This window comes from Melopsittacus undulatus, chromosome 10 (assembly GCF_012275295.1).
Source record: "Melopsittacus undulatus isolate bMelUnd1 chromosome 10, bMelUnd1.mat.Z, whole genome shotgun sequence".
NCBI lineage: Eukaryota > Metazoa > Chordata > Aves > Psittaciformes > Psittaculidae > Melopsittacus > Melopsittacus undulatus.
In genome coordinates this window covers 25,592,329-25,615,245 of record NC_047536.1, presented here as the reverse complement: position 1 = coordinate 25,615,245, position 22,917 = coordinate 25,592,329, and positions in this window count along the sequence as shown.

The following is a 22,917-nucleotide window of genomic DNA, read 5'->3' as shown; positions in this document are numbered from 1 at the left end:
TAAATAAAAATATAATTTTAATGTAAGGGGAAATTGCTCCCTTGTTAAACAGTAACCATTTCTCTCACTCTCACTTCCCTTGTGAACCATAGAACTGCTTGCAAGGTGGGAAGCTGGACACTGTGCAGTGCAAGAGTGAAGATAGATAACCACTGAAAAGTCTGAATCTGAGCTGCAGTAAAAGCAGGAACTGCTTTATAACAGGTTTGTACAGTTCCTTGGCGGATGTTTTACTGCTAACCTGGCAGCAAGATTAGCTGCTTACCCAGGGAAAACTACCAACTCAAGCAATTCTGATTTTCTAGACAAATAGTAAATTCAATTTAAATTTGGTAAAGTTTCATATTCAAAAAAGGGAGACATTTTTCAAAATGTCAAAACATTCCACGTTGACATTTTTTATCTAAAATGTTTGTTTCAGAAATGCCAAAAAGTTTCATTTTGACATTTTCCCAATTGAATGTTTTTTTCAAATTGGTATTTTTCATGTAAAAGTTCAGGTAATGTTTAAAAAATGAACCTTCCTTCAGACAAGCCAAGTAGCTCAAAAATGAAATGAAATATTTCAGTTCAGGTCAAATGAGATATTTCCCATTGAACAAATACAATTTTAGTGTTTCCCTGAAAAGATCACTTCTGTTTGAACTCACACGTTTTTTCTCTAGATTGTATTCATAAAACAAAAGAGAAGTTTTGCCTAAATCTGTAAACACCACATTGATGTTCAGTAGCTTTCTTTTGGTTTTCCTAAAACTTATGGTGAGCTTCACAAATAGGTTCCTGCATCTTATTAAATCATTGTGAATCTGGCATTAGATAATCAGGTTCACCTTTTAGTCCATCACAAGCATGAGATAAAACATGCAACTTCAGCTTCTTTAGGTCATGTTTAGGCTAATGGGGTTTATTTTGTATTTTCTGTGTGCTTAAAGGTTTGTTAAAGACCATTCACCACCAGAGGGGTCAATTCACACATGTATCTGTGACTTGGTCTTGGCTGGGGAATAGCTGTAACTTTATTTATGAAGCTATATTAAAAGGTAGGAAAGGAGCCTAAATATTTTTCTTGAAATAACATCAGCCAAATAAAATGACAAGCTAGAGATGTGGAGATGGATCAGATCAATTAGCAGATGAGCTGGGACAACACACTGTTTCATCCTTGAACACTGAGATCCTGCAGCTACAGCAAGTTGGAGACCTGTTCAATGCTTCATATGCATTGTGTCTGATTTATTTCATACCAGGGTGTGTTATGAGCTTTCTAAAGCAATCTGAGAGCTGTTAGTAGGTATCATGGAGATATTGCCCTCTATGGAGAGTAGATCAAGTTGCAGATGTTTGGAAAAGGTCAATCCTAACACCTAATCGTTAAATGCAGGTAGGCAAGGGGAACCAGGAAATAAAATGTCAGTCATCTTGAATTGCCAGACAAATATTACAATAAACTACGAAATATATTTTTATAAGGATCTAAGTGGAAAAAGAAGATGAAGGTGAAATTTAACCTGATCCAGGGATTTGTCAGCATCAGAGGAGGTCCTACCTTTTTCTCCCTCATCTGCATTCCTACTGTTTATTTTGCACTTAATCCATCTCTTATTGATGCACCAGCTCTGCTCCAAGTAAGGAAAAAAGGTGTAGATGCCATATCTATTGACATTAATAACTTCACTGTTTCATAGGGTATCTCAAAAGCAAATGGGGAAAACACAGTTTAGGTCTACAAAATTAATTAAAAACTGGTCATAAAAATCTTCTGTAGGTAGTAATGTCTCACTGGGCTGACACAATAAGTGGGATGCAATCCTTCATCTGGTATGAGTCAATATTTTTACCATTGATTTTGGTGATGAGACCACACCAGAAAAACTCCAAATACAGTAGACAAAGACATGAAAATGTAAAAGGGTTTTGACAAACTGATGAAATTGAATGAACAGACTCATTCAATAAGGAGAGGTGCAAGATTCTACAGGTAGGCCAGAATAGCTAGTTACACAGATACAAGATTGAAGTGGGGACCAAACATGTATCTACGTGTTCGCATAGATCACAAGCTGAGCAAGATTCTGTAACATCATGTGAATTCTTGAAAAGCGGCATCACTTCTGGGATGTAGGAGCCAATCCTTCTGGCCTGCTGATCATCGGAGAGACCTCACCTTGAGCCCTGCATTCAGCATGGCACCTCCAGAAGGCTGTGGACACTGGGAGAGAATCTAGATGAGTGCTATGAGAGGACTATAAATTCAGGTGTGTGAGGGAATCTTGATGCAATGTAGCTTGCTTAGGGTAGAGAGGAAGAGATAGGAGGAAGATGCAAAAGCTTCTACACAAAGGCAGATCACTAGAAGATAAACTGTTCTTGATGTCCACGTTTAGCAGGACAAGAAGTAAATTGAGGCAAGGAATATGTCAAATGAATGCAAACTATTATTAATTAACTATCATTACTAATTTATTAGTACTATACAGCGTGTCTGCCAACATTCTACTAAACATTGCCAGGCTGTGGGCACTTATGGTTAGTTACCACTCATAAAGTTCTCCCCAGACACCAGTTCTGGACATCAGCCAGCTGGTATAGTTTCAGTTTAATTTAAAAGTCATCCCACTTGCTCAGACCTATGGAGGAAGACATTCTACATGTTTAATGTTGGACTAGTAGTTTTATGTCCCTTTGGCTGTTTATGTACTGAAGGAGAAGAAGGGACATGACAGCTGTAAAATTCCTCAGTAGCTGATTAAATTGTTTGGGCACATCTTGGCCAAGAGTAGCAGTGCGACTTGGGCTCTGGTGCAGCGGGAGAGCAGTGGGAGCACTTTAAAACAGCAGTTTGATTGATTGTGGCTAACAGATATTAATTATAATTAATGAGGAATCTCAATAGAGTTACATTTTATTTTACCAAAGAATGCTAGTAATAAAAGCTAGTTCTAAACAATTGGCTCAGTGCCACCTCTAGAAGATGTTTGATGCAGAGAAAGAAGTAACAAATCTGGGTCTGATCAGAAATGGAGTTGGGGACACAGTGTGTCAGAATCCTACCTCAGTTTCAGTCTAATTTCATTAGTAGTTCTGAGCCTTAGGGAAATGAAAAAACATAAAGCAAAATCCAGGAGTTGTATTAACACTTCAACATATTACATGATTAAGTAATGGCATACTCTGACTTAAGAAGTCAAGGGGATAAGAGCCTCTGCAGTGTGACAGAGAACTAGTTCTGCAGATAACACAGACATTAGTTAGGATCAACATCTGTAAGGAACATCTATTTCTGACACCAATTACTTGTGGTGTACCTTTCTCCCAAGCACCACCCTATCCAGAATTAAGATATCCAGAAAAGGAAATTTTTTCATGTGCAGTCTTTTTCCTGTGAAAAGGAAGAATCCAGCAGGAATGATGTGTTCATTTTAAATTACTGTTTCATTTTAAATAAAACAAGAATTCAAAAAGGATCACTACAAATTTCCACATGAAACAGTCCCCTTTTCTGTCTGAGGTCCATTTTGGTTTCAAAGTTTTAAAACTATTGGTTTAAAATGCACTTTTTATAAAGCTCAAAGTAGAACATCAAAATGACACTCTCTAAAGAACTGAAAGCTTAAAAAAAATCATGTCAGGATAAATTTGAAATAAACCAAAACATTTTGAAATTGCCACAGAATTTAATTTCATTCATTTCCCAGTCAAGTATTACCAGGAAACCAAAACCATCAGATTTGTACCATCTCTCAAAATATTGGAGAAGTCTCTGTGGTTGTGATTCATTAAGGCAATACCCACATAGCTGTGGGCAGGACTTGTCTCACCTAGTCTGAGACATCTACGGTGTTGAAATCCCTGTCTGAGCTAGTCATCACAACTTCCTTTAATGTCAATGGTAAGAAGCTTGTGTGTTGCAACATTTATTTTATGGTAGGCATCTAAAATAGGTCAGATGCATCCTATTCCTCTCCATTGAGAATAAAGAGAATCTAGATCAGCTGGAGAACTTCTGCCCTATAATGTCTTATGCTAAGAATTCATGTTTCTAAATAAATGAAGCAGTTTTAACATTAGGACTCCGACTCAGAAGGTATCACACAGCAACTGTTAACACAAGCACATGGAAGACAATGGCTGTAAGAGGTGAAATTCATTGCAGAATAGATTCTTTTCACCACCTACCAAATGTGACCTGGAGCATCTTCTTCAGGGCACTTGCAAGGCCATCTGCTTTCTTTTCTGTTGTGTCTGCTTTTTATTTGTTGATAAGGCAGAGATATGTAGGTGTCTTTGATAGTTTTGCTTTCTATAGCTCCAAGGACTTCAGCACAGAAATAAGATTTCACTTAGACATTGAAAAGATAGAAAATGTGTGAAAAATTGTAATGATGTTCTCAAGGTTGTTGGATTAACTTCCTGTTGCTATCACTGACAGTGATTTATCCTGGTTGTTTAAATTCTGCTGGTAAACATGATGCACTGAGGTCAGCTATGCTCTCATTGTGCAGAGACAGAATTTTCCAAAGCCAAGCACGAATCTCTTACTTTCTCTCAGTGCTCTGTTCACCACGTTTTCAGCAATGAAAATAACCCTTACTACTCAGACAAATATGCGTAAGTCTCTTATTGTTCCAACACAGTCCTCTTGTAACTGTTTAAGCTCCTTAAATATCACAGTCGGAAGAAATCAGCTAGTGCATACGAAGTAGTATCTCCACTTGGTAGATGGAAAGTAGTAACACAGCATTGCTTCCACTCTTCCACATCAACCTCATTTACTTGACAGTGTGTTACGACCCTCCAAGCAACTATGGACTATGTGAATTTAACCATGGAATATGTAAAGCTGGTACCTCAGATGTATGATCAAAACATTTCAGAATTAAATGAAGATAAGTTCTTTTCTTTCTTTTTAACTTATGGGTAGTTCTGGATAAAATAAAAGGAAGGAAAAGCCCTAGTGAGGTGTGCTACAAAAATACACCATAAGGGTGTAATGAAGAAAAGAAGACTGTGAGTAATGGAGCGGTGAAAGCCACCAGTTAGGGGATCAGGGCAGTGGTTCCTAATGGTTAAACTGCTGCAGGCATGAGCTAGTGCAGGTGGAACCAGGTAGGTCACAGCTCATCCTTTTCATTTATCTGATGACAAAACTCCATCACCAACAGGAACAGCAGAACAACAAGTTAAAAAATCTCTCTAAAGCTTTCTGATGGTTTTATTGTCCACGATACCAGAGGAGCCATTGACAGAAAACCCCACTGTTAAAGTACTGGGGTGATAGAGAGGCAAATGATTAAAACTTCACCAAAATAATTCAAAACAGGATTTCTTTTTTTTCTTTCCTTCTTTTTTTTTCTCAAGTTTATGAACTAAAATGTTTTTAAACTCCTCATTCTTCCTATCATTCTCAAATAAACTCCAGTCAGTGGCAAATGACAATTGCCCTCTGCAGGAAACCAGAGCACATTCTGTAAGGACTAATGCTCAAATAACTCTGGCACTCGGTAGTGCCAAGGAATCTGAGGGGTGGCTCAGAACGTGTGTCCTATAAAGTTATAGAGCAAAATGACAAAAGTTCCCTCAGTTCTGGAAGGACCCTCTGCTGAAGTACTCATCTTCAGATTACCCAGGTTTCAGAGACTCTATCCCAGGGATACATTTGTCTGTTTCCGATTTACCGGGGGAGCTATCAGTGCATAGAGAAAATAAACTCCTACCCACAAAGCAATTATGGGACACTCCTTCCTAGTCCTGAGGAAGAGAGTAAGTGTACCTCTGTGGCTGTGACTCTTCTTTGTGGCACAGAATACCTGCACTGTCCCTGTAGCACAAGAACAGGGTTTAGATTCCCTTGTCCTGGCTTGCCTTCAGTTGTGCCCCTTCCTGGAGGATATTACAGCTGGTAAAGAATCCATCTCCCAGGAAGATGGGAGCCCTTTCTCCTGCCTGGCTACTCTGTCTGGCTATTCAGTTCATGGATCAGGCCAGGGAGCTTACTCAGTGAAGACATCCAGGAAGACATGGCATGGAAGGAAAGGGATGGAAATCCTTGTACAAGGACAGAGAAAGTCTGTGGTAAACCAGTTCACTTGTGGTGATGTGAACCAGATCTCCCAGCTGTGGTATGTCCAAGGTTAAAAGAAAGAGAAAAGCTGCCTCCTGAACTTATACAGCCAGGAGGGATCGTTCTCTCTTTGGTGAATTGTAAATGACGTTTGGCTATCATTTAGAGCAGGAGCAGGCCCAATACTTAAAATCCTTCAGCCAAATCTGCCAGCAGTCACATCACATGAATTTGCATTGAAGTTTAGTTGCTTGGGATTTTTTTAATGGAGAGCATAATCAGCTCACTATATATTCTCCTTGTGTAACCATCTATCCATCATCTAGAATATGCACAGCTATAAAAGCACAAACCAGATCGTCATTGTTATTTTTTGAGAAAACATCCTTTTGTTCAAGTGGAAAGCTTTGTCTCCTTCAGTTGTACTGGGTTTTAGTTATTCTAAAATCTGACTTTATAAAAACCTTCTGCAAAAGCAGATAAAATGAAGGCTCTCTCTGTGTAGGAGTGATTAGTATTCTGTAGTGTCACAATACATTTTCATACTGATGTTTTGTGTATTTTCCCCCATCAGAATAGTACACTTGTGAGCTCTACGTATCTTAAAATAGATTGAAGATAACATTTTCAAAAATCTACGTTTGGGCCCCTTAATTATCCAACTTTTTCGTAACTTTTGTAGGAGGATTATTTATTTGAGGAAATAAAAAAACAAGACTTCAATTCTGGGGCCAAAATCAAATACAACAGTTTGGAAGGAAGGTTGAACACATTTGGCTCATATACCCTTTCCTTGTTACAGGTGCAGAAGTCCTTGGGAAACATTGTGAGGTTTCATTGTTTCTGTAATACATTTGTGGAAAACAGGTATTTCCTATTTCTATAAATTTAATACAGAGACAAGGACACAGCCTTGCAGTTGGATTCTGATCCCCTGGGAATCATCAAGCACCTGCTGCGGTTCTCCCTGCAGGAGCTGAGAGTGCTCAGCACACTGGAGAGCTGGGCTCCAACTGCCTTGCAGTTCACAAAACCCACAAAAGATATAAAGCCTGTTGTAAAGCCTGGGACTCATATACAGTGCTGGAACATTCAAGTGAGATATGGCATCAAGACCTGAGCAAGTATTTAAACCAGAAACAACTCCAAGCAAGCACACAAGCTGAGCAATGGGATGTTTGGGCTGGTTTGGGCCAAATGTCAGGGAAATAAATTTGAAGAGAAAAATCCCCACAAACCCAAACCCACTGGAATGACTTCATGAGATGTTGAACTGGACCCTGCTAAAACAAAAAAATCAGATATTTTTCTCTATCATTTCTGTGTATTGTATTGCATTATGGAAAAAGTTTATCTTTTAATTCTTGTTGCCCTTGAACAATGATTTCCTTTCTTGTTTTTTTCATGGAGCAACTGCTTTTAACACTAGTATCATTCCATTGATTTCAGCAGCATTATTAATATGTTTAGTGATAGGCATGTGCTTCATTACCAAACACAAAAGAGACTTTAAGTAGTTCCCCAATATGAGAAACCTGGTTTAGGTTAACTACAAATGTGATTTGCCTTGTGGGAACCTTTGTCTCACTTCCATGATTGAGGGCAAACCATAATGGAGTAATGGGCAGATAATGCATTTAACTCCTTTTTTTTCCTAAACAATATTTCATTGATTGAACTGAAAATCTCAAATCTGTGGACTTGCTCTCTATAATGCCAGCCAATAACTGTGTCAAAGGAAAAAGAAGGGGACACACACAGAGACACACAAACACTTTGCCCTGAAATTTTAACCCTTTCAAGTTTTTTTTCTTTCACAAAGCTCCTTTGTCTCAGAAGATGGCACGAAACAAAGTCAAAAGCATTTCTTTGGCAAACCAATTGGAAGCAGAGAGAGAACAAAGACAAACCAGGGACAGCCCAATTTGTGTCACAGCTCACTACATTAGAGCATGTCTGAGCCTAGAATTTTTTCTCTGTTCATGCCAGCACTCCTTTGATGATTATTTTATCTGAAAAAGATAGGACATTATGAATTTGATTATGGCATCACTCCACGTGGTTTGACAGGGCCTCAAGCACACTAGTAAATTGCTGTCTGAGCAGTTCCATTCTTGTTACATAGCATGGCTCACAGTTAAGCACTAAGCTGGAATAAATATAGAATTTTAAAAAATGGTAACAGTCACTCTTAGCCTTTAAAGAAATTACCCCCTTAAAGTTACAGTGTCTTCTCAGCACTTGCAATGTGATTCAGTTAAACATTAATAATTGCTGGCCTGTCTGTTACCTGCAAGTTCAAAGCAATCCCAGAGCCCAGCTCTACAATGCTGACATGTCATTTTTTGTCTGTCTTTGTAAAATTTAATCAGCACTTAAACTGCACAGGACTGACCAGAAGAACTGTTGATGGCAGTTGCTTTGAGACTGATCATATAAATTTCAAGCTGAATTTTGTGACTGCAGTATTCTAAGCAGAACAGTACAGTAACTGTAATTTTAACAGGAGGAGCATTTTACATGTTAATTTCATATGCATTAGTCTGGAATTCTACATACTTGATAGTCTCTTAGTTTAAAGACTTCAGTCTTGGTACAAAGAAAGCTAATATACACTACAATTCAGAGCAGGTCATCTGAAGACCAAGCATATACAACACTTCATTGACACTGTAAGTTCAGAAAACCAATTATGTATTGTGCCTTAAAAATGTAGTATTATAGTCAGAGGGAAGTCTAAAGAATTCTGAAGTGGGACCATTACATCCTCTTTGATCCCTTAGAGATACTAGAAGCACACGTAGGGTAGAAGGATTGTGAAAGACCTCAGATGTTAAATGGAAGACATTCTATTGGAAGAAGGAAAGCTCTTTATGAACACACCTGGTTTTGTCTTGCAAGTACACAGTGGTCTACCTGAAGAAGAATGGTTCCCAGCCCTTCAGCTAGCATGAGGCTGCCAGAAGAGCTGGGTTTTTATCAGCTACATCTGTAGGAAAAGCAACTTCCAGTGGCAAAGGATGTAGCAGGGGCAGAAAGGGGTGACAGGGGAGAAGAAAATGTAAGTAAAATTATTATGGCTTTTGAGAATTATCTTTAGTAATGCAGTTACTACCTGATCATCCTTCAGCTAACCATGATCAGTGCAAGTGGTGGCAGGAATCCAAGACAGTATCGGAGCAAAGCTAGGGGACACATTCGGGAGAGGAGAAAATGCAACTTCATTAGTGGAAAGAAGAAACTTGAATTCATAAGCACGAGAAGCCCATGAGTGATGCAAGGAAGGAGTGACTTCCCCCACCCATACCATAGGGTCCTTCTAGATAAAGGTGTATAAATCCAAATGCTAAATCTTTCTTTAACTGGTAAATAATGTCCTTATTTTGCTTGATTAAAGTCAAAGTAGAAATCTCCCAAGATGTCTTGAAAAGTGCTAAAACATGGTCATGTAGTGTTATATCTCAGATGGACTGGTGTTCATAGCCCAGCTGTTTAGGAAGCAGTTCAGAAGTGAAGAAAATAAGAGAGTAAGAGAACTTCCCTGCCAAAGCAGATCACACAACAGATGAGAATTACAGAGCAGACACAAACACACATGTTTATCTCTGTGTGTGAACACATGTGAGTGCACATATGCCTTCCACTCCTAAGGACTTAAGCCTACCTAATTTTCCTGAGGAAGCCCCCCACAGCTGTAAAGCAAGTTACAAGTGGTAACAGGTTTGGTCCATTTCTATTTCAAACGGCTCAGAGTGCAGGGAGTGAGCCAGAGGTATTGTAGCAGCCTCCATGCAGGATCCAGTTCTGCAAAGCCTTCCTCCCAGAAGTAATTCATAACTCTGCAAGTTTCCTGGGACTGCTTTTGTGGATCAGGTTTACATACCTCAAGCTTGGGCAGTCCACAGAGCTGTGTTATGCTTGCTTCCTCCTCAGCTGACATGGTGTGCAAGAAGCCAAAGCAAAGAGGGCCCCCTGCTTTGATGTGCCTCACTGGAATCCAAGAAAAGTGTATAGAGAGTATTTTAATAATTAAGAATTATAGATTTGAAAGCAAAGCTTCTAGCATTGCCAAGCTCAACCAAAGCCTTTGAAAAGAGCTCTGTCAAAATGCGTTTCTAAGAAGAAATTATGTTATAAATTATTTTAATGGAATGTTCCAATGTTATATGAATATTTAGGCTGCAGTTCACAAAACCTCCCTCTTTTGAAAAAAAATGTTTTCATTTTTTAGATTTCTCTTTGTCAGCATTTCCAACAGTAAAAATGACAAACTTTCATGGGTAGGTGCCAATGGAGACAGCTGTGTTTTATTATTGAATACTTCTGGTGCTTAGTTTGGCACCAGTCCTGTTTATATTGCTCGTAAGATTTCATGCAAGCCTTTGCAAGGTCTTGTGTTTAAACTTAAATGTCTGATATGGTTTGTAATTGATTCCACCCAGTTCCCTCCCTCCTCCTTCTCGGACCAGTTTGTAAAAAGAGAATTTATCACTGTGTGGGGGACACAAACCTTCCAGTGCTGCAGATTCAAAGACAAAAAATTCCATAGCAAGATCCTAGAAACCTCTGGTTCTATTATGATTCTCTTCAACTGCTAGGAGAATGTATTAATCCCTGCTGTTCGTGCCCTTGGATTCTTATTTTTTTGTGTGTGCTTTGATTAATTGACTTTGCTCAGGGTTAAATCAAACCAACCCACATTAGAGCAAAACTCCAGCTATTGGCTGCACCTCCCAGTTCTTTATTTTTCTCTTCACTTGTGCCATGACCTCTATGCTCACTACAGATATACCAGGCACTTTACTACATGCTTGCATGAGAGTCAGTGAATATCAAAAAGCAGGTTCATAATAATATCCCTTAAATAGGAAGACGGATTTGCTTTGGTGCCTTTCTGCAAACCACTGAATGGGTGAACTTCACTTCTCTCAGGGCTCGCATTACATGAACATGAAGTCACTAAGATCAGAGGACTTGTTTTATATGAGTGAACTTCAGAAGGCAGCAGAGGAAAAGAGTTTTTAAAACTTCATCCACTGGAGCTCTATAATGACAAACAAGGCAGATTCATCTGCCTGGATCTGGTCTGTACAGAGCCAAATATAAACTGAGAATAAAATACCCACTGGCCAATTTCTCATGTAATGAGCTACTCCTAATGGAAATCAGTGAACTGCAGTTGGCCTTGAGAATCACTTGTCATTGCCAAGACCTCTGCGATAGCCAGTCTGATCACATCTCTTTTATCACTGCCGTGTCTTATAGCAGATACTGTTGGGCCCGAGATGCTCTTTTTGGTGTTTGCCAGTACTGTCAGTGTTACAACACCCATGGCTTTGGCTGGGGTCTTTAGGGTTACTGTAGTACAAGAACTGATTGCGCACCATGTTTTGCAGCCTTCTGATCTTGTCCCTATCAGATCATGCACAGAGTTTCACAATATATAAAATTAGGTTTTGCTTTTGCCTCGTTTTATATCAGAACAGCTTCCACACCTTCAAATTAATTCTCTATGTGCTGCTGATAAATATTATGCAGAAAGATAAAACAGGTTATTCACAATCGATTCAGGTTCCCATGTTACTCTGTATTCTGTGGTGGGCCTCTATTAAACCTGTAAACATACTCCCTTACCTCATTACTCTAAATTCTGTTACAGTGAACTGCATGTGCAGCTTATCCTACCATAACAAATTTCTCTATAGCCATAGCTGGAATGACAATGTGTTTCTGTAGAGGGAAAAAAAAAAAACCTGTACGGGGCTTTAAAAGTCAATGTTTCTCTCCCACCCACCATAAAAAAAAATGTCTAGAAACTTCCTGTAGCCATAAAACTATGAAGATAGTTGCACAGGATACGATTGTCCTTCAAGGGGAATGAAAGGATACCATGCAGATTTCAACATGGAAAGAGGGCTATAACTGCATGTTGTGCAGATATCATTCATGACAGAATAACAACAAATATCATATGCCAGTAACTCAGACAAAGAGAGCTTGTTGCATTTAGCTAATCCCTCTCTCGAGGGGTGAGCAGAAGATGGTGCATCAGTAAATTGGCACCAGAGTCTAATTAGTAATCTCATTCAGCCTACTAAGTAAGAAGAAATGGCAGAAGAAGTAGATATTCAGCAAGCAGAGGGGCAGGCAGGCAGGTCTGGATTAATATAAATTGCAGACCCAAAGATCTCTAGAGAGTGCAAAACGAGAGCTAAAATTGTATTCAGCTTAATCACACTAGAATGCATACAGAACAGAAGTCTCATAACTTGTTTCACTGCAAGGGATGTGAAGCCAAATGAATCCATGTTTCCTCTAACTGTTTATTTCATCTACTATGCAGGAAGGGGGAGGGAGGAGGGGAGGCAGAAAGGGGAGTGGGACTAGGGCAATAACTTATCCTGAAGCATTTTTGGAGCTAAAGGTCAGGTAGAGTTCCAGCAGAAGCGAGTTCCAGAGGAATGTAACTCTGAGTCAGAATTCCCATGTCCAACTCCCACTCCCATCCTGATGGGGATGATTAGCTGAAGTTTCCTGATGAATGTAGGTGTTTGTAACAAGTCAGAGAGAGAGAGAAGTGATAAATTAGGTCATTTAGCCTAGTCTAGCAGCACTGCATGGATAGGTTAACACTTCAGATTTGACATGGGACTCAGGCAGTATGAGGCATATAACACAAGCATAATGAAGCTCTTTTCCACTTGAAAAGTGGACACCTTTGCTGTAGTTCAGTATTAATTAAAGGTACTGGACAGTATTCAAGATTAATCCCTGCTACAAAAGCTTCACTGCAGGCCTACTAGAAGCAGATAAGCTTTTTGATTTTAACATCTGAGGATAACAACAGAATGGCAGTTCTTCACTGGGAGCAGATAAAACAACCACTTAACTGGACTGGGGTAACATTTCAGATTCTTGGACTGAAGTGCATTGAGTAGGACTTTGACAGGATACACATTTTGACAAGAGGCAGGTTTATTGATCAAACACCAGTCAGGTAAATAGAACTTGCTGAGACTTCAGTTAACAGAGCTTGCCCAAGTCCCAGGCAAGCCTGGGTTACAATCAATAGGATAGTATGATACTAATAATCTATATTAGATTTAGCAACCCTTTAACTTCAACTTTAACTATGATTTAGAATTTTCTATTCAAGGGAAAAGTTGCAAGAACTATAAAACTGTAATGCACTGAGACAGAGAGCACCAGCTGGAGGATCTCCAGCAGAAATCACTATTTCCCTTCCCCTCAGAAAGTGCAGGCCTTTTCTTCATCACCCTATTGACTGAATCCTATTGATAGGTTCCTACAGCAGAAGAAACAAGGGGTATTATTTACTAAAAGCCTTCAAAAATACACTTTCACCTTTTTTAGCTCCTTTTAATTTGTAGAAATGAAAAAGAAGGAAAGTAAGGAAAAAAGATCTCTTCCACTAAACTAACCTTCCAGATGCTCAGCTCCAGTCTTGATCCAGCTTTTATGAGTAAGATTACAGAGCCTTGAAAAATAAGGCTTTTAATGAAAAAGCTTGTACAGAGACACCTTTGAGCAGCCTCTGGAAAAAAGTTCAGAGTTGCATATTTCAGCAGAAATGCATCTTTTGTCACACTACAAAATGTAAGAGGTGCCATCATTCAGCCTGCTTGTTTAAGAAAGAGAATGAAAGAAAAAAGACATAGCAACATTAATACCTCCCAAAGGGAATACTCAGTGTCCAGAATGTAATAGGTCCAGTCTCTTTTTAACCAAATGGGAAACTAAAGCAGCAACATTTCCCTTGGTCTTAAGGTAAGCATATAAATTCTAACAACCATTAGAGTAACAAGGCTTCAGAAGCACAAGATAAAAACTCCCTTTGACTTGCTTTGGGGCTTTAGCAGTTTGAAAATATTCCCAAATTGTTCATTTTAATTCAATTGTTTATCACTGATTTATAAAATTCCCCACCAAAATGGTTTCTTACAATTTTCATTTGGGTAAATGTGACAGCACTCTTCACCTTTTGTGCTATTATCCTCTCTGCCTCCTATTGCTTCTGAGAGATTTACTGCTTTACTGGCATAAGTGTTCAAAATCCACGCTACACAGCATGAAAGCTGTAAGGGTTCTTAATTCATTTGGCAAAAGCCATTAAGATTTTGTGAATGTTGTAGAAGTTTAACAACCTTCCCAAGGGAGGCATTCAGCAGGAGTGATGATTCAGAGGACAACAAACTGCCACACATTGGTTTGCTGTTAAAGATGAATGCTGTTCTTTGCTGCATTGGAGGAAAGCTCTTAAAAGTACGTGTCAGACTGGTTTGATTCTTGACTTTGCCACATGCTTTCTGTGTGACCTTGGTCAAGACATGCAGCTTGCTTCCGAGATTCAATGAGACTGAGGGCCTGTGGCACATAGCAGATCAGAATTACAACTGCCAATGGCATCATAATTCACAAATATACACAGTATACTCTGCTCACTTAACAAAAACCAAAACCAAATGCTGATCCATTTCTGATGCAGTAAGTCCACTGTGTGGGAAAAGCTCCAATCTGAATGCAAACTCTAGGCTTAGGTCAGCAACAGCTCCCTCTAAGAGAGAAACTCCTGGGTCTGGGTCTAAAAACAATCAGAACATCCCAGTTGCAGGACTCTCCCAACCCTGCTAACAGGGTGATAACAGGGTACCTTTACTTAGATCATAGGACAGGTATAGATGCTAGGTTCAGCTGTTCTTCAGCCAACTGATTTTGGAAACCTGCATAATTCCTATGAAGCATCCTCAAATGTGCTGTGCACCCCTCAGTGGAAGCTCCTGATGACATTTTCCTTCTAATTGTACAAAAAAGGTAATGGTTCCTGAGAAACACAGGACAATCAGCATTTTCTCATTGGCTCCCTTTTCAGTTTAATCTGTTTGGATGCTTTAAACCTTCTAGAGAACAAGAAACAGCACAAAATTGAACATTAATGCCAATGCTTGGTGCAAGATATAAACACACTTCAATTTTTCTAGCATACTAAAGCAGAACTCTGCATTTTAGCTTCTGTTTGATGCCTAAATTAAGCAAAACAAAATAGTCCTTGGTTTATAAAACTGTATTAAGACAGTGCCTGATTTAATTTCTATGAGTAGGTTCAAAATGACAGATTTGAAGGGAAAGTTTCATCAGATTTTAATCCTAACTAGACACTGAAAACTGATGACTGAAATTGCTAACCCAGAACATGATTGCCCAGAGCACAGATACCAGTGTAGAAAGGAATCAGAAATGGTCTAATTGCATGCAGTAGGCACAGAACACCAGTGCTTTGGGTGCAAAATTTGCAGGCTCTGGTGACAGATGTGGAGTATTTCAAGAGTCTCCTGAAGCGTGGCAAAATTTTGTTCATAACTTGCAGGAGAAACAAGTGTTTATTGCTGCTTTATAAAAACATAACCAATGCCCTATCCATTTCTGTAAATTTTCCTGAATAAAGATTATGCTTCAAAAGATCTCAGAGTTTCCCACACACACACAAAGGCCACATCTGTGTAAAATGAATTGTTTCAACAGCAACCATGGATTTGGAAGCATGAGAATTAGGTCCTAGGCATGTTATTTGGAGGGTTCTCAGTTTCATCACTGTCTACTGCGTAGAATCATAGAATAGTTAGGGTTGGAAAGGGCCTTAAGATCATCTAGTTCCACCATCTATTCCTACATCATTACCCTGCTTCTCTTTCTCCCATTCCCAGGTATCGAGACCACATTGGCCAAGGCTGACAATGGAAGGACACATTCCCTACACATCCACTATGCAGTGTTCCAAGAGATGTCTCATGCAATAAATATTTGCTCCAGGACCTCAAACATTCCCTGTGGAACAGAGAGGAGATGTACACAAAACAGAAATGCTTTGTTCTGTTCTGCTGGTCCAGAAAAAGCAAGAAACTGTAACTGCAATGGTAAGTTTTAAACCAAGATGGTGCTATTTTGTTGTTTCTTGAACCTAGAGATCCCTTCAAATCTGTAGCAAGAGATATTCAGAACCAGTGTGGATACCTGCAGGACAGTGTACGTAGAAATCTAAATGCACCAAAGACTTGTGCAAATGAGAGAAACTGCAGTTGTGTCGTGTGTCATCCCCCCACCCCTCAATCTTATACTTTCCTGAACCAGGAGAAATAGTCTCATCCAGGTTTAGATTATTTTCTTTCAGTGTACCAAATGCTTACAAAAGAATCAGTAACTATCTCTTGGGAAGTTCACCAGACAGTTAAATATATTACGTGGTTTTTACCTACAGGGCAGAAGACCACACCACATTTCATTTTAAATAATCCTGCCATTAAAATGGCAATTCTTTTTACAGAATAGTGATGGAGACTGTTTGCCAATGAGACAGCCTCTAGCAGATGGCCTCTCAAAGTCACCTACAGGACACAGCAGATGAGTGTACTCCGGGGTTTTGTATCTGAGAAGGGTACTGTCAGCACTGAAAAGGAAAGCCCACGAGTCAACAGAAAATTTGGTTTCCCACTGTTGCCAGCTCTTTGGACTCTGCAAACACAAATACTCACTGCAGGAAAGAAGGGCATGAAAGAAAGATACTGTGGGCTGCTTGGAGTTGTTGCTTCCATGCCACCTACTATACTAACTCTTAAAAATAGGACTGCATTACAGTAATCCTTACACACTTCCTTTACATAGTGGTGGTTAACACTGGCACCATAATGTCCATCCCTCTTTCACAGCATTCTGTTTTAAATTATAGCCACTTGATGTTAATTTTCAGCCCTAGTAATTTCTGAATAATTTCAGTGTTTTATAGAAGGTGCAGCAGGAATGTTCCTCTTGGGGTGAATCAATATCAGCTTATGCCAAGAAAGAATTTTACAGTAGAGAGTTACTCTTTCTTTTTTCTTTTCTGCCTCAGAGAGCGTCATTAATTCTGTGGGTGATTCTAATATTAAGTGTACATGCATGTGGTAGGTGGGTGGCAAAGACAGTTATTGATTATTATATGGACATATCTGCCAGAGCTCATACTAATGTAATTAGAAATCCATTGCAATGAATTTTGAACTATGCACATAGCTTAATAGCAATCTCTGGAATAGCTCTTTATAATGAGTGTAACAGAATAGATAACCATGGAGAATAAAGATCTCTGTTACAGAAGGCAGGGGTGTAGAATAACCAGTAGCAGAGCAACCCAGTGTAGTTTGGTTGCTCTTTATAACATGTAAGTACTACTTATTTATTCAGACAAAAGTTCTGCAAAACTTTGTAGGGGGTTAGATACATATCATCCAAAATCTGCTCAAGGAATGTCCAGAAAGATTAAAACTGTGACAGTTCTATTTGACTCAAGAGGAATTAATATCTACTGAGCTTTAGAAGAAAGGACTTCAGTGTGCTGTACGTTAAAACAGCTTTCCGACATTACAGCTCTGGGATACATCTTATTAGAGAGTCCCTGGTTTGTTACCAGTTTCTGAGCCTGCCCATCTCCTCTGCTACAGGGAAATATTTATAAATTGTATTGCTGCAATAGCAGAATTAGAGAGATGCCATCAGAAAGCTCAGGAAGGAATTGTTTTGCCATTCCTACACTACACCAGTATATTTTCCTACCTGCTCTTTAGATTCATACCAATTTCAAACACTGAGGTGAAAATACACTCACAGAAGAGCATGTACTAAGTTGTATGAATGATAAATCCCCTTGGACAGCAGCTTGGATTTTAGCAGCTCTGTGCATCTTCCATTGGAGGGCAAAAATGAGAATAAACTGTCTGTTCCTAAAGAACAGAAATGCTCTTCGCGAAACAAATCCTTTCTGCAGAAATTTCTCTTCTACAGAAATTCTTTTCTACAGCCTGAAAGTTGCTAAAACCTTCTGGGAATCACTAATCAACTCCAAGTCCTACTACTTTTGCCAGATGTTCAGGGTGCTCAGCATCTTGCAAGGTTTTTACCTTGAATCTCACTAGAATAGAGCATCTAATTTAAGCAAACCAAAATTAATTGAGTCTGTTGCAGTCTGGAGCAAAGACCATCTCGTGAGAGAGAATCAAACCTCCGAAAAAACAGCTCTGAATACAGAAACTGGATATCCTCAGGACACATAGGCACAACCAAACCAGGATACAAAGAGCAAGATTTACAAAGTAAAATGCTTCAAATACTAGTAAATGTATAGGTACTTGCAGTAACCACAAACCTCATATTTGACATTCTAATTAACTCTGAATAGGAATCTGAGCAACTGCCTCAAAATTGCTGATGGAAAGCTTGACAAAATCTGTCTACAATAAGATTTGTGCTGGATGAAAGTCTGGCAAGCCTGAAAGTGACTTCTACAATATCCAGGTGAACCTCTGTAGGTAGAAGTCTAAAGTGGGGCACCTGCTCTGCTCAGTCTACTTTACAGATTTTTGGCATTCATATTTTAAAGCAGTAAATTGTACTTGGCTCTGTCACTTGTAAACTGGATACTATCACCCACCACAAAACATCACCATGCAGCAATAAGAACTGGTCAATCTTTTTGCATCCAGAGTATCTTTGGATGAAAAACTGCTTTTCCACACTGTGTTCTGGGGAAACCCTGTCCATTGGATTTCCATTTAAAAACAAATAGGGAAATGAAAGTGACAAATGTTTCTATTTTCCACAATAGAGAATGTAATTGGAAAAAAATTAACTAAAAAACCCAACCAAGCAAAAAAAAAAGAAAACCTGTATCTTAATAGCAAATAAATAAATATGTGTTATAGCTTCACTGAAGGAATGTTAAGTTGTCTTTAAATCTGTGCAGAAAAAAAAGCATAGCTAATTCACATGTTTGTGAGATGCTCTGAAATCCGTGGAGCCAGAGTCGTATCCTGATAGCCTTCTTCCCACTCTGTGTCACACAGAAGGCCCTGAGCATGAGCAAGGCCAGGAGTATCTAGCAGAAAATTACAAATGGCTACATGTGCAATTTTAATTACTGAACTAGTGACCTGACAATGCAGGATTCAGGAAACACCAGCTGGTAAAACTCTGTACAACAAAATGAGACTAAGCAACTGGAAAATCACTACCAGCATAGTGTCTTTTTGTGGCATCCAAGCTAAAGAAATCCATGTACTTTAAAATGAAATCTAAGAGTGAATGTTTAAATAAAAAGGACGATATAAACATCTTTGTTAGCAGTATGTCTGTAGCAGGAAATATGATTTTATTACTACACTAAGTATAATTGCCTTAGTAGCAGCGTAAGAAATATCTTCAAAGCAGTTAAAACAATAATGAGTTAAGGCTGATCAAACTTTTCACAGAAAAGAAAAGTGAGTCTGAAAAGACCAGAGTTCTGTGTCAACACTAATACAGAGTCATAGAATCATAGAATCATTTAGGTTAGAAAAGACCTTTAAGATCGTTGAGCCCAACCATTAACCCAGCACTGCCAAATCCATCACAAAACCATGCCCCCAGGCACCACATCTACATGTCTTTTAAATACCTCCAGGGATGGGGACTGTACTGCTTTCCTGGGCAGCCTGCTCCAGTTTCCTAGTCTTTCATTTTTACACTCAAATACTGTTACTTCTGAGTAGATAAATTTTAAATGTGAGTGTGATGTATTAAACATAAAAGTGGTAAACCTAAAAGTGGAGTTTAAATTATTAAAATCACTTCTATTAGCTTCAAGCACCATGGCTCCATTTAAGCAGATGAATTAAGCTCATGCTTAAGTACATTTCTGTTGAGTTAAGCTGTTTAGCAAATGCTTTCCCTGCAGGCCTACTGCAGCCAAAAGCATGTAAGCATATGCAAAATCTGGGATATACATAACTGTATGGTTTTAATAGAGGTGCAACACTGAATTTGAGATTAATCTTGGACCTAGGATTCCACTTCATCTGAACAAATGAGTGCCTGCATTGCTATGGTTTGGTTCTGCCCTTATCACACAGTAAAAATACAGTTGGTAAAGAAAAAAAATACTTTAAAATTCTTTCTAAGTATTTATGGAAAGGTAAATTCCAGGAATGATTAATGAGGTGGTACCAGAGGCAAGCAGACTCCAAAGCAGAGGAGGGAAAAAACCCCACAAGCACTAGATCATTCCATCCTCTGTCAGTGCATAATAAACACTGTGGTCTTCCAGCCTGTAATTCACCAGATTCAATATTAGGTCATTTAAGAATCCCTGTGTGACACAAATAGAAAAACAAGTTAGCAGCAGAACTATGATGATGAATGGTACCTGTAGGAGACCCACATCCCTGTTCAGCTCCTTGGAAGCCCATGACAGCAGATTTTTTATTTTTGTTTTTTCTTTTCAGTCTACAGTTGACACAGTGTTCCCGAGGACTTGAAATGAGCTTGTCAGGGGGAATGAATATCACTTATGAGGAGGTTTCACTGCCAGTGGGCATTAAAACAGCAGCAATACTGTCCTGCAGAAATGAATGAAATTAGTAGCTCCCTTTGTAATGGTGCAGGGCAATGTATAGAAATAAATAGGAAAGCAAGAAGCTAAATGATCATTTACGGCAACACAAAGACTGCCGTAACCCCAACATCTGCATATTTATTAGTTGCTGTCATGAATACTAGAACCCAAATTACAATGTGCTTCAATGCCAACAGAGGATAGGTAGACTGAATTAAACAAACACCATGCTGGTTGTTCCCTTTCAGCTGCAACACGTATTTCAGTACATGTGCAGTGATGATACTATTAGGAATTGGAATAGTTGTCGAGTCACAGGACTAATTAGTAGCTTTATGACTGATAAGTGAAAGACAAAAGTTATATAACTTACTGAATTGCTTTATATAATCCCACAACCCCAACGGCTGTTTGTAGGAAGAGCAGTAATAGGCCTAACCACAATGATGAGAAAATCCCCTCTAATTTTAATAATAAGAAGGAAGATTTTCATAAATGGCAGTAAAAGATCCCCGCATTTTTAGCAAAATAATGTAGATATACTAAAGTTCATTTTGTCCTAAGAATTACTTATAAGAGCTGGTAATAGGACCACAATCAAATGAGGAAATACTTTCACGGATCTCTAGAGTCTGGATGATGTAAGATTTTCATGTGAATCCTTTATTTGTAATATTTCCTGGTGGGTCCCTAATTAATTCTTTCTAGAGCCAGAACGTAAGAGAAATAATTTGAGCAATATACAATGAAGTTTACAAAATAAAAGGGAATTTCAGAATCTTAACTTTACAGACAACATCCAGGACAGCTAATGCCTGCTATTTCACTGCTCAGGACAGTCGGACTGAAATAGTTCCAAAGGAAACCTCAACAAGTATCAGTCCCTGAAACCCGAGTTGTCTGATCTCAAGACAATATCACAAATGTCCCGTCCTTTGGCATTTGATCAGTTAGGGCTGTTGGAGTCTGGAAGGGAGAGAGATCTTTCTCTGGAGCGGGTGGCCCTGAGTATGAGCCATTAGTATGTTTATATCTTCTCCGCCAGAGCTTTCTCCAGACACAGCGGGTTCAGGGGAGCTCTTCCCACTGATGTTGCAGGGCTTTGGGCTGTGAATTTACTCAGCATCTGCTCTCTGGCAGACAGAACAGTCTTTGGGCAAAAGTTCAGGCAAGTTCCTACGTGATTGAATTGGATCCAGTTCTTAAAAAAAAAACTTTTAAAAAAGAGAAAAGCAAATGTCCAAATTTAGAGAATCAAAGCTACTAAATAGCTGGATGAAATCGTGTGGCAAACAGATATTTTCTTTCAGGGAAGTAGTGGTATGGCTTTGCAGACATGAACAGCCTTCTTTGCTGAAGACAATGAACAAAGGGCCACCAAGATCCAGCAACACCGAGTGCTTACACAGACTTTCAGGTAGGCCACCCTCTAGAGACTGCTCCACACAGTCTTAAACCAAAGTGTGTGCTTGGGCACAGAATAATAACGCAATAATTGGAATTGCAGCAACTGCAATGTTACTGTTCAACAGAGGAGCAGCTTCTAATAGTGTTCTGTAACTCAATGGGGTGAAATGTCTGGTTTACGATTGCAGGGAAAACGTGGAGTAGCAGAAGGCTACACTGCATGAAGGGGAACCATTCTCTGAGGTGCTGTGTGGGCTCACCTCATATTGCTTGCTGTCACTGCAACCAGTTCATTGTTGAGCTGGATATGTAACAACTTTCTAATGACGCTGTGTTTTCTTTCATTTGGACTTGAGCAATGACCTCAACTTTAAAGCAGATTGCTGTTTATGAAAGGTCATCTTCTCTAAGTACAGCATGTCAATGTCTTTAAAGGGACTTGAGATGTACAGGACCAAGAAGAATTAAATAGAAACATCCACCAACATAAAACCCCAAAATTGGGAGGATGTTAGAGCATCTGGGCATGGAGAAAACAATAACAGCAAATGGAAAGACAGTTTATGCTGGGTGTCCCTGAATCCCCCTGGCAAGTTTAGGAGAGAGCTTGGAAGCATTTTATCAGCAGATCCAGCCCCGATATTTCTCTCAGTTAAACTTCCCTGTAGGAAAGACTTTGTTCTCATGAGAGCAGCCAGAAATGAACTCAGTAGAAAGGGCTGGATTTCAAAGATCCTCAACTGCAGTCTCGGCACATGTGTATTACTGGGTAATACAAATGAGCCACAGAAAACTTGGCCTTGACCTCGCCAGTAACAATTCAGTACCCTGTGTGGCCTGGACAAAAGAAAGGTAAGGTTTTGTAGGCCATGACACTTCTACAGACTCCTACTTCTAAAAGCTTCTCAATATTGAAGAGTTTTAAGTTTCTTTGCCTTGATGAGACAACACAATGCATACAATTATTAATACTGTAATTACTAGTACTACTGTCTATCATAAGTAGGTATTACGCTTACTCATATGCAGCATA